The 14,283-nt window shown below is 42.1% G+C and overlaps 1 pseudogene across 1 annotated transcript; it reads left to right on the top strand.

Moving 5' to 3' along the window:
* Positions 1 to 11,162: 11,162 nt before the first annotated feature.
* On the top strand, positions 11,163 to 14,067 carry LOC110204625 (fatty acid-binding protein, liver-like; annotated as a pseudogene). The gene is made up of 4 exons (XR_013487751.1): positions 11,163 to 11,280; positions 11,688 to 11,859; positions 13,163 to 13,255; positions 13,949 to 14,067. The product of XR_013487751.1 is annotated as a fatty acid-binding protein, liver-like (transcript).
* The last annotated feature ends 216 nt before the right edge of the window (positions 14,068 to 14,283 follow it).

Here is a 14,283-nt window from a genome sequence, read left to right as displayed (position 1 = left end):
TCAATTTATTGCCCACACACTGTTCTGGGTCAAAGTTCCAGGGCACAGAGGAGCTCTTGGGGCTGGTCACAAGAGAGCAGGGGTCCTGGTCACAGTTCCAGGGCCAAGAGGAGTACTGGCACTTTTGGCTGCAGGAGACCAGTGACCTTTTCTTGCTAGAGACCAGAACACAGACCAGGAGAGCAGTGACCATGCCTCTCTCAGAATCACACCACCTTGGAAGCACCAAAAAACTTGCAGACCCCCAGAACTACCTCTGAAAATGTCAGCATGAAAAAGCCTAAAGCTTGGCACAGTGCCTCGCCACCCCAAGGTGAGCAGAACCCAACTTTCACATCAAGTTCAAAGTCAAGAAACAGTCTACAAAGATGAGCAAACCACACACACACACACACACACACACACACACACACACACACAACAGAATTTGACCATTAAAAGTTAATATGGTGACAGGGAAAACCTAGACATAAACTCAGAAGAAGAGAACAATTTAAAAATAGCTACTAAAAAAACTCGAAGAAAAGTGCAAATTGTATGGAAACAAACAAGAGGTCCTAGAAGACTCAAAGAAAGTGATGAGTAGAAGAGGAAAAATTGGGAAAAGAAATGAGAGTAATGCAAGAAAATTATGAAAAGAGAATTAACAGATTAGTAAAAGAGGCACAAAAAATACTAAAAAAAAATACTTTCTAAAACAGAATTGTCCTAATAGTAAAAGAGGCATAAAAACTTACTGAAGAAAAGAACTCCTTAAAAAGCAGAATTGGCCAAAATGGAAAAAGTGGTTCAAAATCTCACTGAAGAAAATAATTGCTTAAAAATGAGACTTGGGGAGCAGCTAGGTGGTGCAGTGGATAGAGCACCAGCCCTGAAGTCAGGAGGAACTGAGTTCACATCCAGCCTCAGACCAAACACTTGACCCTTGCTAGCTGTGTGACCCTGGGCAAGTCACTTAAACCCCAATTGCCTTAAAAAATCCCCCAAATCCCCAAGAAATTAGACATGGGAAAGTCAAAGCTAATGACTCTATAAGATAGTAAGAAATAATAAAACAAAGTCAAAACCATGAAAAAATGGAAGAAAATACGAAATATCTTATCAGAAAAACCTGGAAAATAGATTGTGAGAGAGAATTTAAGAATCATTGGACCGCCTGAAAGCCATAATGAAAGAAAGAGCCCATGGCAAAGAATTGGAAATTGAGGGGATGTCCATCAATTGGGGAATGACTGAACAAGTTGTGGTATATGAATATAATGGAAAATTATTGTTCCATAAGAAATGGTGAGCAGGTGGACTGCAGAAAAACCTGGCATGACTTGCATGAACTGATGTTCAGTGAAGTAAGCAGAACCAGGAGAACACTGTACAGAGTAACAGCAGCATTGTGGGATGACCAGCTTTGTTACACTCAGCTCTTCTGAGCAATGCAATGATCTAAGACAATTCCAAAAGACTCGTGATGGAAAATGTTATCCACATCCAGAGAAAGAACTAAGGAATCTGAATGCAGATTGAAGCATACTATTTTCACTTTTTTGTTGTTATTGTTTTTTATCTTTCTCATGGTTTTCCCCTTTTGTTCTGATTCTTCTTTCACAACATAACGAATGTGAAAGTATGTTTAATATGACATGTATACTCTATATCAGATTGCATGCTGTCTTGCGGAAAAGGGAGTGGAGGGAGGGAGGAGAAATTTAGAACTCAAAATCTTATAAAAGCAAATGTTGAAAACTAAAAATAAATGAATAAATAAATGGATTTTTAAAAAGACTATAAAGCTAAAAATATTTTGTTCAGATATTATATTTTGAGATACCATATCAGATATCATATTTCTCATATCACATCAGAATAACATATCAGATATCATATTTCAAGAAATTATCAAGGAAAACCACCCTCATATCTTAGATCCAGAGGGCAAAAGAGAAATTGATCACCTCCCGAGAAAGATCCCAAAATGAAAACTCCCAGGAATATTATAGCCAAACCCCAGAGCTCCCAGGTCAAAGAGAAAGTGCTTCAAGCAGCAAGAAAGGGACCATTCAAATATCACGGAGCCATAATCAGTACCACACAAGATTTAGTGGCTTTCACGTTAAAGGAGCAGAGGGCTTGGAAAATTATATTCTACAAGGTAAAGGAGCTAGGATTCCAACCAAGAATCACCTACCCAGAAAAACTGAGTATAATCCTGGGGGGTGGGGGTGGAAATGGATATTCAATGAAATAGAGGACTTTCAAGCATTCCTGATGAAAAGGGCAGAGCTGAATAGAAAATTTGACATTCCAACAAACAACTCAAGAGAAGCATAAAAAGGTAAACATGAAAGAGTAATCATTAGGGACTCAACAAAGTTAAACTCTTTGCATCCTTATATGGCAAGATGATAGATGTAACTCCTAAGAACTTTATCATTATCAGGGCACTTAAAAGGAGTTTACATAGACAGAGGGCATGGATATGAGTCAATTATCCTGAATGATCTCTAAAAAAAGGTGAAAGGGAGAGAAAAAGGAGAGGGTCCAGTGGGAGAAGGAGGAAAGGAGAGAGACAATAGAGAATTTTTTTTCACATACAAGAGGCATTCAAGGAAGAGGGATTTTTTTGTTTCGTTTTAGCAATTGGGGTTAAGTGACTTGCCCAGGGTCACACAGCTAGTAAGTGTCAAGTGTTTGGTCTGAGGCCAGATTGGAACTCAGGTCCTCCTGACTTCAGGGCTGGTGCTCTATCCACTGTATCACTTCACTGCCCCTCAAGGAAGAGTTTTTACAAAGGAGGGGGAAATGGTTGGGGCACGCAATGCTTAAATCTCATTTTTATCAGAATTGGTTCAAAAAAGAAAGACTATATATACACACTCAGTTGTATTTACAAGTGTCATGTATCCAATAGGGAAGTAGGAGGGGATAAGGAAGGGGTGGTGGAGGTGATAAATGGGAGGTACCATAAAGGGAGGCAGTAATTAGAAGCAAAATAGACTTTTGAGGAGGGACAGTAGAAAGAGAGAGAGAGAGAGAGAGAGAGAGAGAGAGAGAGAGAGAGAGAGAGAGAGAGAGAGAGAAGAGAATGGAATGGAAGGAAATAACAGTTAGTGATCATTACTGTGAATGTGAATGGGATGAGCTCACCCATAAAATGAAAACAGATAGCAGAATAGATTAGAAATCAGGATTCAACAATATGTTATTTACAAGACACACTTGAAACAGAAAGACACACAAAGGAAAAATAAAGGGATGCAGCCAAATATGCTTGAGCTCAAGTAAAAAAGGCATGGGTAGCAATCTTGATCTCAGACAGTGCAAAAACAAAAATAGACCTAATTAAAAGAGATAAGTGGGAAAGTACATTTTGCTAAAAGGTACCATAGGCAAGGAAGTAATATAAAAAAAATTACAGCAAGTTTCAAGTGTCTCTTGTAAATAACATTTCTTGAATATATACTGAGTATAGAATTAAGTCAAAATTTTAAAAAATGAGAGCCATTCCTCAATTGATAAATGGTCAAAGAATATTAACAGGCAGTTTTCAGAAAAAGAAATCAAAGCTCTCTGTAGTCATGAAAAAAATGTTCAAATCTCTATTGATTAGAGAAAGGCAAATTAAAACAACTCTGAAGTACCACCTCACATCTATCAGAAATGACAAATTTTGGAGGAGATGAGACAAAAATAGGTACATTAATGAATTGTTGGTAGAGTTGGGAACTGCTCCAACTATTCTGAAAAACAATTTGAAACCATACTAAAGGACTATAAAATAGTGCCTACCCTTTCACCCAGCAATACCACAACTAGGTCTGTATCCCAAAGTGATCAAAGTAGAAGTAAAAGGACTTATATGTACAAAAATGTTTACAGCAGCTCTTTTTGTGGAGGCAAAGAATTGGAAATTGAGGGGATGCCCATCAATTTCAGAATGGCTGAACAAATTGTGGCATTTAGCTGTGATGGAATACTATTGTGCTATGGGAAATGATGAGGGGGAATGGTTTCAGAAAAACATGGCAACACCTATATGAGCTCATGAACGTGAAGTGAGAAGAACCGGTGAGATCGCTGTGCCTAGGACTAAATTTAGGCTTGGTAGAAGAAAAATCTCCCTAACCACCACAGATCTTCCAAAGTAGAATGGGCTGCCTTGGGAAGAGAGCGGCTCCTCTCCCTAGAGATCCACCAGCAAAGACTAGTTGACTGCTTGTGGGTCAACACATAGTATAATATAGTCTGGAGGACTATGCTGCCTTGTTGGTGTACTGGATGGAACGCTGGGCCCAGAGTCAGGAAGAACTAAGTTCAAATCTGGCCTCAGTTGGGACCCTGTGCAAGTCGATTAACCTCAGTTTCCCCAATTGTAAAATGATGGTAATAAAAGCACCGACCTTGAAGGGTTATTGTGAAGTAATATTTGCAAAAAGGGCTTAGCATCGTATCTAACACATAGTAGAGACTTTATAAGTGCTCATTCCCTTCCCTACTTGTTGAGTAAGGACAGCTGGGTGGTACAGTGGATAGAGTGCTGGGCATGGAGTGAGGAAGACCTGAATTCAAATCCGGCCTCAGGAACTTACTAGTTGTGTGACCCTGGGCAAGTCACTCAACCTGTTTCTCATTTCCTCATCTATAAAATGAGCTGGAGAAGGACATGAGAAACCACTCGAGTATCTTTCCCAAGAAAATCCCAAATGGGGTCACAGAGAGTCAGACATGACTGAAAATGACTTCACAACAGCAACTTGTTAAGTTATATTGTAAAGCAAATTCTTGTCCAAGTATGGATTACACAAAGTGGCCTCAGAGAGCTCTTCCAACTTTAGTTGGGTCATTCAGAGGACTAAGATGGGGGTAGATTTGAGAGTTGGGATTGGTGTGGAGCTTTGGATTGTGGCTGGCATTGAAGTTTGGGTTGAAAATTAGAGGTAAGATGTGGGTGATGAGATTAGGGCTGGGGTTGAGGTTGGCATAAAGGCTGGCCTTGATATTGAATATGACAGTTAGGATTGGATTGGGGATGAAAAAGGAAAGTAGAAAAGGCAATCCACATCTGAAATTGAACCACTGGGGAGAAGGATTATTTTTTAAATTTGAAAGTCACTTCAACTTTGCAAAGAAGATTACATCTATCTCTTCCAGTGTTTGCCCAATTAGTGGGAGGGTGTAATCATTACCCTTGGCTGGCTTCTACTTACAACCACATGCAGACATTTTTATGAATACGTCCTAGGTTCTGTGGTCTCAAGTGAAAGGTTAGTGGAGAGAGAACCAAATTCAAAACCTCTCCATACCATATTGATCTGCCTGAAAGATCAGAGTTGACTTTAAGGTTTAAATCCTGTTTCTCCAGAGTAGCAAACCATTTCAAAGGAAATCAGAAGAGGAAAACTCATTCTCACACAGCAATAAATACTGGGGCTGAAATCAGGTCAATTCAGTTCAACAGATCTTTCATAAGCACCTCCTATGACATGTGTAGAAAGCACTCTATCAGGCTCTCTTTGTATAATGAATGGCCTTGTCCCCAAGAGGAAGGAAAATCTTAGGGTTACTTTTTGACCAAGACCAGCTTCTGCCTTTCCCCTAGTTTATTATCTATCAGGGGATAATGGCTAATACCCAGATAACTAGGGAACAGGGACTGAACTCATTAGAAGGTGAACTCCTTTTGGGCATTTTCTTTTTATCCCCCATTCTTAGCACGGTGACTGGTATAATATAACACATACTTGACTGACTGATTTCATTGATCTAGGGAACTCGCATAAAAGGAAACTTCCTCTAGAAATGTAGGCCCACCTGCTCTGAGATAGAGTTATCGGGACAGCTGAGAAATAAAATAACGCTTCCAGGGTCACATAGCAATTAGTGTGTGTCAGAGGTGGGATGTGAACCCAGGTCTTCCTGGCTTGGAGGCTAGCTCTAGCCACTGTACCATACTCCTTCTCTCATAGATAATTCTGATTCCAAAAAATACCCGACTGAGGTTGAAAGAGGTTCATCAATTTGACTAGGGTCACTCAGTGAGGAAGTTTCTGAGGCAGGGTTTGAACTCAGCTCTCCCTAACTCCACTGGCACTGCCTCCTAGGCAAACTAAGGTGAAGTGACTTGCCCAAGGTCACACAACTAGTAAGTGTCTGAGGCTGCTTTTGAACTTAGGTCTTCCTGACTCCAGGCCCAGCACTCCATCCATTGATTCACCTTGCTGTGTGAGAAGGGGGAATCGAAACTCAGGTTTCCCTAGCTCTGAGTCTGGCTTACTCTCCACCACTTCTCTCCCTAAAGGAGAATAAAATAAGGCTGGAAAAGAAGATTTCAGACAGACCAGAGGTCCTGAATTTGAGACTCAGATGGGGCCTGGCACCCATCATGACCAACACAATCCCTGCTATGTACCATATACCATAAGTGGTATCAAACCAGCCTTTACTTGAAGAGCTTTCGTGATGGGGAACTTACTACCTCTCCTGGGGCTCAGCCTTAATTGCTAGGAAGTTTTCCCTGACATCGGATTGAATTCATCCTCTTCTAACTTCTACCTGTGATTCCTAGTTCTGCCCACCCAGACCAAGGAGAACAAATCGAATTTGTCCTTTACATAAAAACACAATCATCATGCCCTCCCTGAATCTTTTCTCTTCCAGTTAAACACCCACTCATTCTTATTAAACAGGAGCTCATCGTTCTGTTTGGTGCCTTTGGACGCTCCCCCAACTTCTCAATGTCATTCTTAAATTGTGGCACCCAGACCAGAACGTGTTCCTCCAGATGAAGCCTGATGAAGGCAGGGTGCTCCCTGTTCCTGGAAGCCAGCGCCCACTCCATGGAGCTCAAAGATTGCATTAGCGCTTTTGACAGTTTCATCATATGACTGATTTATGTTAAGCTTGTGTCCATTAAAGTCCCCATTACTTTTTCCACAGCAACAGCTGTCTAACTATGCCTTCCCCTTTTATACTTAGGAAATTGAGTTTTGGTATCCAAGTGTAGGGCTTTACATTGATTTGTGTTAGATTTTGTGTCATTAGATTCAGCCCAATGATCTAGCCTATCAAAATCTTTTTAGATTCTGATTCTATCATCCAATATGTTAGTTATCTGCCCCCCTCCTTCCAGCCCCAGCCCCATTTTGTGTCATCTGCAAATTTGATGACCATCTCCTCTGTGCCTTTATGCAGATCACTGATTAAAATCAGCCCAGGACAAGCCTGGAACCCTGAGGGATTCTACTAAGGCCAGCTAGGGAGCACAGTTGGTAGGGCCCTGAATCTGGGGTCAGGAGGACTTGCATTTGAATCCAGACTCAGACACTTACTATCTGTGTCAAGTCACTTCATCCCTGTTTGCCTCAGTTTACTCAACTGCAAAATGGAAATAATGATAACACTTCCCTCTCAGTGCTGTTGTATAGACTGAATGGAATACATTTGTAGAGTACTTAGCACAGTGCCTGGCACATAGTAGGTGCTATATAACTGCTTATGGGTCAGTCGGATGGTTGAATGGATAAAGTACTGGGTATGGAATCAAGAAGACCTGAGTTCAAATTCTACCTCAGACACTTACACTATTTGACCTAGTCACTTAATTTCTGTTTGCCTTAATCCATGGAAGAAGGAAATGGCAAACCATTCTAGTATCTTTGCCAAGAAAATCCCATGGACAGTATTGGTGTGCTATGTCCCATGGGGTCATGAAGAGTTGGCTATGATTGAACAATAACAAATGCTTATGTCCTCCCTCCCCTGGAGATCTGCCTGGTACCATGTTGGTATTGAACACTAACAGCTAATCTTTGGGTCCAGTCATCCAGTGATTTCTGGATCTAAGTAATTGCTGTTCCACATCTCTCCACCTTCTCCATGAGAATAGTACAAGATTCTTTACTACAAGTTTTGCTAAAACTTAGGAAAATCTTGTCCACAGCATTTCCTCCAAAGAATGAGTAATCCTGTCAAAAGAGACAATGAACTTAATGGGGCCAGTGGTGTTCTGAATGATACCAAGCTGGCTCTTTTGTAATTACCACTTCCTTCTCCACATGTTGGCTAATCTTTTATCATCCACTCTAGAATTTTCCCAGGAATGGAAGCCAAGCTCACCGACCTCTAATTGGAAGACTCTGATGTCATCACTTTCTTGAAAATGTGGACTGCATTGTCCCCTTTCCCACCTTGTAGGCCATTGCCATCTTCCATGATCTTTCAGATATCACTGACGGTGACCTGGCAATCCTATCCACCACTTCTTTCAGCACCAGAAAATATTGTTCACCTGCGCTAGATGGCTCAGTGGACACAGCACTGGGTCTGGAGTTAGGAGACCTGAATTCAAATTTGACCTCAGACACTCCCTAGCTGTGTGACTCTGGGCAAATCACTGAACTTCTGTCTGCCTCATCTGTAGAATGTGAACAATAATAATACCTACATTTCAGAGCTGGTTTGAAGATCAAATGAGATCATATTTGTCAAGCACTTAGCACCGTGCTTCGCACATAGTAGGTGTTTCATAGATGCTGTTTTCCTTTCTTAGTATCTCTGTGCTTATATTAAAGACCAACTTCATGCTAGTCAGAATGGTTCTCTCATTTCTGGTGTGAACCTGAAATGCCTGATTGAAGAGTGTGTTTGCATTTTATCCTGCAGACCACGGGGAGCCACTGAAGAGAGTTCAGAAGTGACGTGGTCGTGCCTTGGTCACAGAAAGATTATTTTGACAGCTAGGTAAGGAATAGATTCAAGAAGAGAGAGCCTTCTTGGAAGAAGAGAGACCACTTAGGAGGCTACTCGGAGAAGTGATACGGACCTGAGAGTTTGGGTGGAAAAAGAGGGGAGTGATTCGAGAGATGCTGTGGAGTTGAAATCGACAGGACTTGGGGATGAATTGGATATCGGGGCTGGAAAGGATGGAGGGAAGAAGAATCTGAGATTCTGAATCAGGTTGGCTGATTGTCCTCAAAAGAAGAAAGGAAGTTTGGAGGAAGGGCAAATTTAGGTGGAAAAGAGGGATTCTGTTTTGGAGGCACTGAATTGGATGCAGCCTGTGGCAGTGGACTGCAGGGTACGGAACATCGATATGGATTTGAGCTCAACTCCCACATCAGATACTTACTAGCTCGATGAATCTGGGCAAGTCACTCTATACTAAAGAAAGTAGCTAGCATTTAGATAGCATTTTAATGTTTGCAAAGCACTTTATGTCATCTCATTTGGCCCTCCTAATAACTCTGTGAGGTAGGTACTATGATTATTGTCCCCATTTTGCAGATCAGGAATCTGAGGCTTAGAGAAAGTAAGTAACTTGTCTAGGATTACACAGCTAGTTAATGTCAGGGGCAGTATTTGAACTCAGTCTTCCTGACTCCAAGTCCAGCAATCCATCCACTGTGTCACCTAACTGTATACTTAATCACTCTGGACCTCAATTTCCTCATGCATTAAAGGAAAGAGTGGATATAATGCTCCCTAAAGTCTCTTCAAACCCTAAACATGTCATTCTATGTGCCACAAGGTCACTGAGATAGAAGTATCCAAAGGGCAGTTGGAGATGTCAGATAAGAATTCAGGAGAGAATTTAGTATTGTTACAAGTATAGACTTGAATATCACAGTAAAGAGAAGGGTATTACACACATAACTGATTGGGATCACTGTGACAGAGTGGAGAGAAACAAGGCAAGAAGAAAAGGACCTTGGGGGGAAACCAGCACTTAGGGATTGGAAGATGATTGATGAGTCAGGAAAGGACACTGAGAAGGAGGGAGCAGAAAGACAGAAGAACCAGGATAAGAACATTGTGGAAGCCAAATAGAGGGGAAAGTCTTCATTGGGAGGGTCTGGATAGCAGGGTCAGAAGGCCAAGAGAACAAAGAAATGTGAGGACTAACACAGGACCATGAGATGGTGTCCAGAGCATGTAGCTGTATGTAGCATCTCACTCTTGACTTAGCCCTGAAATGACAAATTACATTTATTCCTGCATCCCTCTAGTCCATCTCCCTGTCTCTGTTTTGGTCTGCCATAAGACAAGCAAGGGCAGCTTTAAGAATAAAGAGGAACCTTTCATCAGTGATGAAACACACCTCAGGCAATCAGGGGACTGACTCTTATGGTGGTATCTGGGTTTTCTACCTGTGACTCCTTCTATTTTACTTTCTGTGCTGGCCAGTGTCTATAAGCCAGTGAGGTTGTGGCCCCTTCACCACTGTCCCTGGTCCTGGTCCAGATTGGCAACATTGCTCCCTCTCTGTAAAATAAAGTGGAGAAGGAAAACACAAACCATTCCAGTAACTTTGCCGAGAAAACCCTGAACTGGGGTCACAAAGAATTGCACACAACTGAAAATGACCGAACAATAAAAAGTTCAGTTTAGGGGTCAATGTAAAATCTGAGAAAATGAAAGTGAAAATCCTAAACTATAAGAGAATAACTCGGGTTGAATTCCATTTAGCAAATATTTATTAAATGTCTGCTGTGTGATACATACTGAGGACACAGAGATAAAAATGAATACTCCATCCTCCTATACACATACACACACATACACATCAGAGCACATGTACTTACACACACACACAGTAAAACATAAGCTTCTTGTAGTGAGCTCTGGCTTCAAATTCAGTACCCTGTTTTATGCGAAGTCCTGCAGGTGAGAAATGACAAGATGAGCCTGAGAAATCCCTCGATATCCACCCCAGCTCAGTGTTATACACACTGTGTGACCTTGACAAACTTTGGTTTCCTCATCTGTAAAACTGAAGCAACTATGATTTGATCATCTACCCTACAGGATAATTGTAAGAAACAAATGAGCTAATGCATAAGAAAACACGATGTAATAAAAAACAAAAAAGTGCCACATTGATATTTCTTCTTGTTGCCACAAATGGAAAAGACTTCATTATTTCCCCTTCCTTATGCCAGTGGGCACTGTCCTCCCCTCCCAGCCCCAGACACTCTGGACAGTTGGATAGATGACCTCCTGCTCCTGTAGCAAGTGACCAGGTACTCCAGTTAACTCCCCCTATGCCTACCTTATTCTTTTTCCCTGAACATTGCTCCCAAAGAGTTAATGATTGAGCAGAATCCAACCGATAACCTCTGACCAATCTTTGAAGGGAACGAGCCCCCTATAAAACCAGCCCCTCAGGGCCATGCCAGGCGCCTTCTCTCCAAGCCAGTGTTTTGAGAGAACATCCTTCCACCATGAACTTCTCAGGAAAGTACCAGCTCCAGTCCCAAGAGAATTTTGAAGCCTTCTTGAAGGCTGCTGGTAAGTGCTTAGGAAAACAGCCTTTGGGCATCAAATGTTGGGATCAAAGGGACAGGGGCATTATACTTGTGGTTGCCAGAAGGGATGAACTTAAAATACTAACAGGGAATCTGCAGCAAGTGAAATAATCCAACTAGTGAGGCTCTGGGCAGGCATTCGGGAGCCTGGGTTGGGTCTCAGGGTGAAGAACAACAGAATGAGGAGTCAGATCTGAATGTGAGCCTTGGCTCTGCTCTTAATCATTCGGTGACATGGATTGCATCATCTCACTGCTCTCAATGTTGGCTTCCTCATCTGGAAAATGGGGATAATAATACTCCCTACCTCCCAGGGCTGTCAGGAGACCCAAATGAGATCCTTTGGCTCTTAGATGCCTTCTAGGTCTGAATGTCTGTTGTATGAACTAGGTCTACCTGATGACATCATACAGAAGAGAAAGGATACCAGGGGAATGATCGAAATTGTACAAAATGGAAATCACTTCAAGTTCATCGTTAACAACGATAACCAAATCCAGGTGAACGAATTCACCCTGGGGGAGGAGTGTGAGCTGACCATCCCACTGGAGGAAAGGTCAAGGTAAGAATATAAGTTAATTCAATTTAGGGGCATGTTATTCATTAAGGTGCCGCGTATTAGCCTCTGGGCTAAGCCCTGGAGGAGATGCAAAAATTAGCTAAAACTTGGTCCATAACCCCCTGGAGTAAGCTAGCAGCCTGCTAGGGAGATAAGACACAAACATATCTCTGTTGCCAACGTGTTGCAAGATAGGTAGATTAGATGAAAAGCAGTCTGGTGGAATATGGTATAGAGGACCAGCCAGGAAGCAGTGCCTCCAGCCCATGCTGGCTGTGTTCAGTAGCTGACTTGTCTCCTTCATAACCCAGCCCCCTCCTACATTTTCAGTCTTCTCACACCTTACTCCCTGATACATACTCTGCCATCCAGTGACCCTGGCTTCCCAGCTGTTCATGAAACGAGACCCTCCATCTCTCAGCTCCAGCATTCTCCCTGTCTATCCCCCATGTCTGGAATGCTCTCACTCCTCCGCTCAGACTGCTGACTCTGCTGGCTTCCTTAAAGTAATCTCCCCCCACTCTTCTACAAGAAACCTTCCCCAACAGCGATTTTCACAATCTAGCCAATAACCCACAGATGCTCAGCTTCCTTAAAGTAATATGGCGAATCTTCAATCAACCTTGTCTTTGGCTGAAAAAAAAAGACAACTTTCCCCAACCGCTTAGTTCTAGGGCCTTCCCTCTGTTAATTATTTCTCACTTATCCAGTCTATGACTTGTTTGTACCTGTTTGCTTATTGTTTCCCCGTTAGATTGTAAGCTCCTTGAGGGCAGGGACTGTCTTCAGTACTTAGTACAATGTGACACATCTTAGACGGTTAATAAATATTTATTGACTGACTCACAGACAGCAAAAGGAAGAGAAGAGAAAAGGGGAGAGGAGGAAAAGTAAGGAAAGGGCTAAGAGAACTAGAAAACAATCCAGCCAGTGAAGTATAGAAACAAGAAGTTCTGCAGGGAATCTGGCTTGGCACTTACTCGAGGGGTGTGCTGGAGCCAGCTGAAACCGGCAGGAGAGTGCCAGCATTGTTAAATTTTAAGTGTGAGCATTTACCCCTCAGAAAATAGTAAACACTACAAATCAAGGACTGATTTATTGTTTTATTGATTGCCTACTTTAAAGTGATGGAGAAAGTGTTAACACTGCAAATAATACTCAAATGTTAATACTACAGATTATAATGGAAATTTGTGTGTACATTTTTTCCCTCCAGAAAACCAGTTGTTGCACATTTACCAGTGCATCCCTGGCTCACCCCCAGTCCCTAGGGCTTGCCAGAGCTAACTCTTCTGTCTCCCTACAGGGTGTAGTGAATCTAGAAGGAGGTAACAAGCTGGTAACAATTTTGAAAGCAATGAAGTCTGTCACTGAACTGAATGGAGATATACTCACCACTGTAAGTGATCAGGTGTTTCTCTTCCTGCTTGGTTGTGGGGGATGGATCCAAAAAGCATTTGGAGAACATATACTAGGTGTCAAGTACTGGGGCTGCCAATAGAATAAGGGAGGCAGTGCCTGCTCTCAAAGAGGAGGGAAGAGGGGATGAGGGAAAGACAGGTGAGGGGATGGAGGACAGTAGAGAAGAGGGAGAAAAGAGGGGAGGAGAGAAAAACATGGAGGACAGCAGGGATGGAGGAGGGAAAGGGGAGGAGGTATTGCCCAACACCCTGAGTAAAGAAGCATGTAACCTTTATGGCAGACTCCCAGGGAGTTGGGTGGGTGACCCCTAAGCTCCTTTCAGCTAAAAATCCATGATCCTATCATCCCTTCACCCAGTCACCTAATCCTCTACCCATTCCTGCTAATCCCCCTTCAGGCATTAAACCCTTTTCCAGCTGGCATCTCTGTCATCCTTACACTGTGAACCTTGCTGGGAATATTTATATTTTTAAATGGGGCCCTCGAAGACCCCAAAGACAGCCCTCCCCAGGGTTCCCTCAGGAGGCACAATCCAAACAAAAACCCAGAAAGATTGCCAAACCTATCTCTAGTATATCTAACATACAAGAGTCATTGATGGGTATCACATGCTGATATACTGCAAGACATTCCAGGAAAGATTAACACTGGATTTCTTCTTGGCTTTCAGACCTTTACCTTGGGTGATGTTGTCTGCAAGAGAATCAGTAAGAGAATTTAGACATGTCTGCTTTCCATTTATTTTTACTGTGTGAAATTGGTACAATAAAATGTGGCTTGTTAAAAAAATCTGTCTTTTGAATGACTTTACAAGCATATGTTTATTCAAGGTTTTAGTGATGCCTTTTATTCTTACATCACAACCATTTCTGAATTCACTGCACCTGCCCACCCACCCCCAATGAGCCTCACCTTACAACAAAGAAAAGCAGGCAAGCAAAACCAAACAACAAAGTGACTCCATTTGCTAGTATATACACCCTTCTGCACCCATTGTTACCCACC

This window comes from Phascolarctos cinereus, unplaced genomic scaffold (genome assembly GCF_003287225.1).
Source record: "Phascolarctos cinereus isolate Bilbo 61053 unplaced genomic scaffold, phaCin_HiC Scaffold_721;HRSCAF=1362, whole genome shotgun sequence".
Taxonomy (NCBI): Eukaryota; Metazoa; Chordata; class Mammalia; order Diprotodontia; family Phascolarctidae; genus Phascolarctos; species Phascolarctos cinereus.
This window is presented reverse-complemented; position numbering and strand designations above follow the sequence as displayed.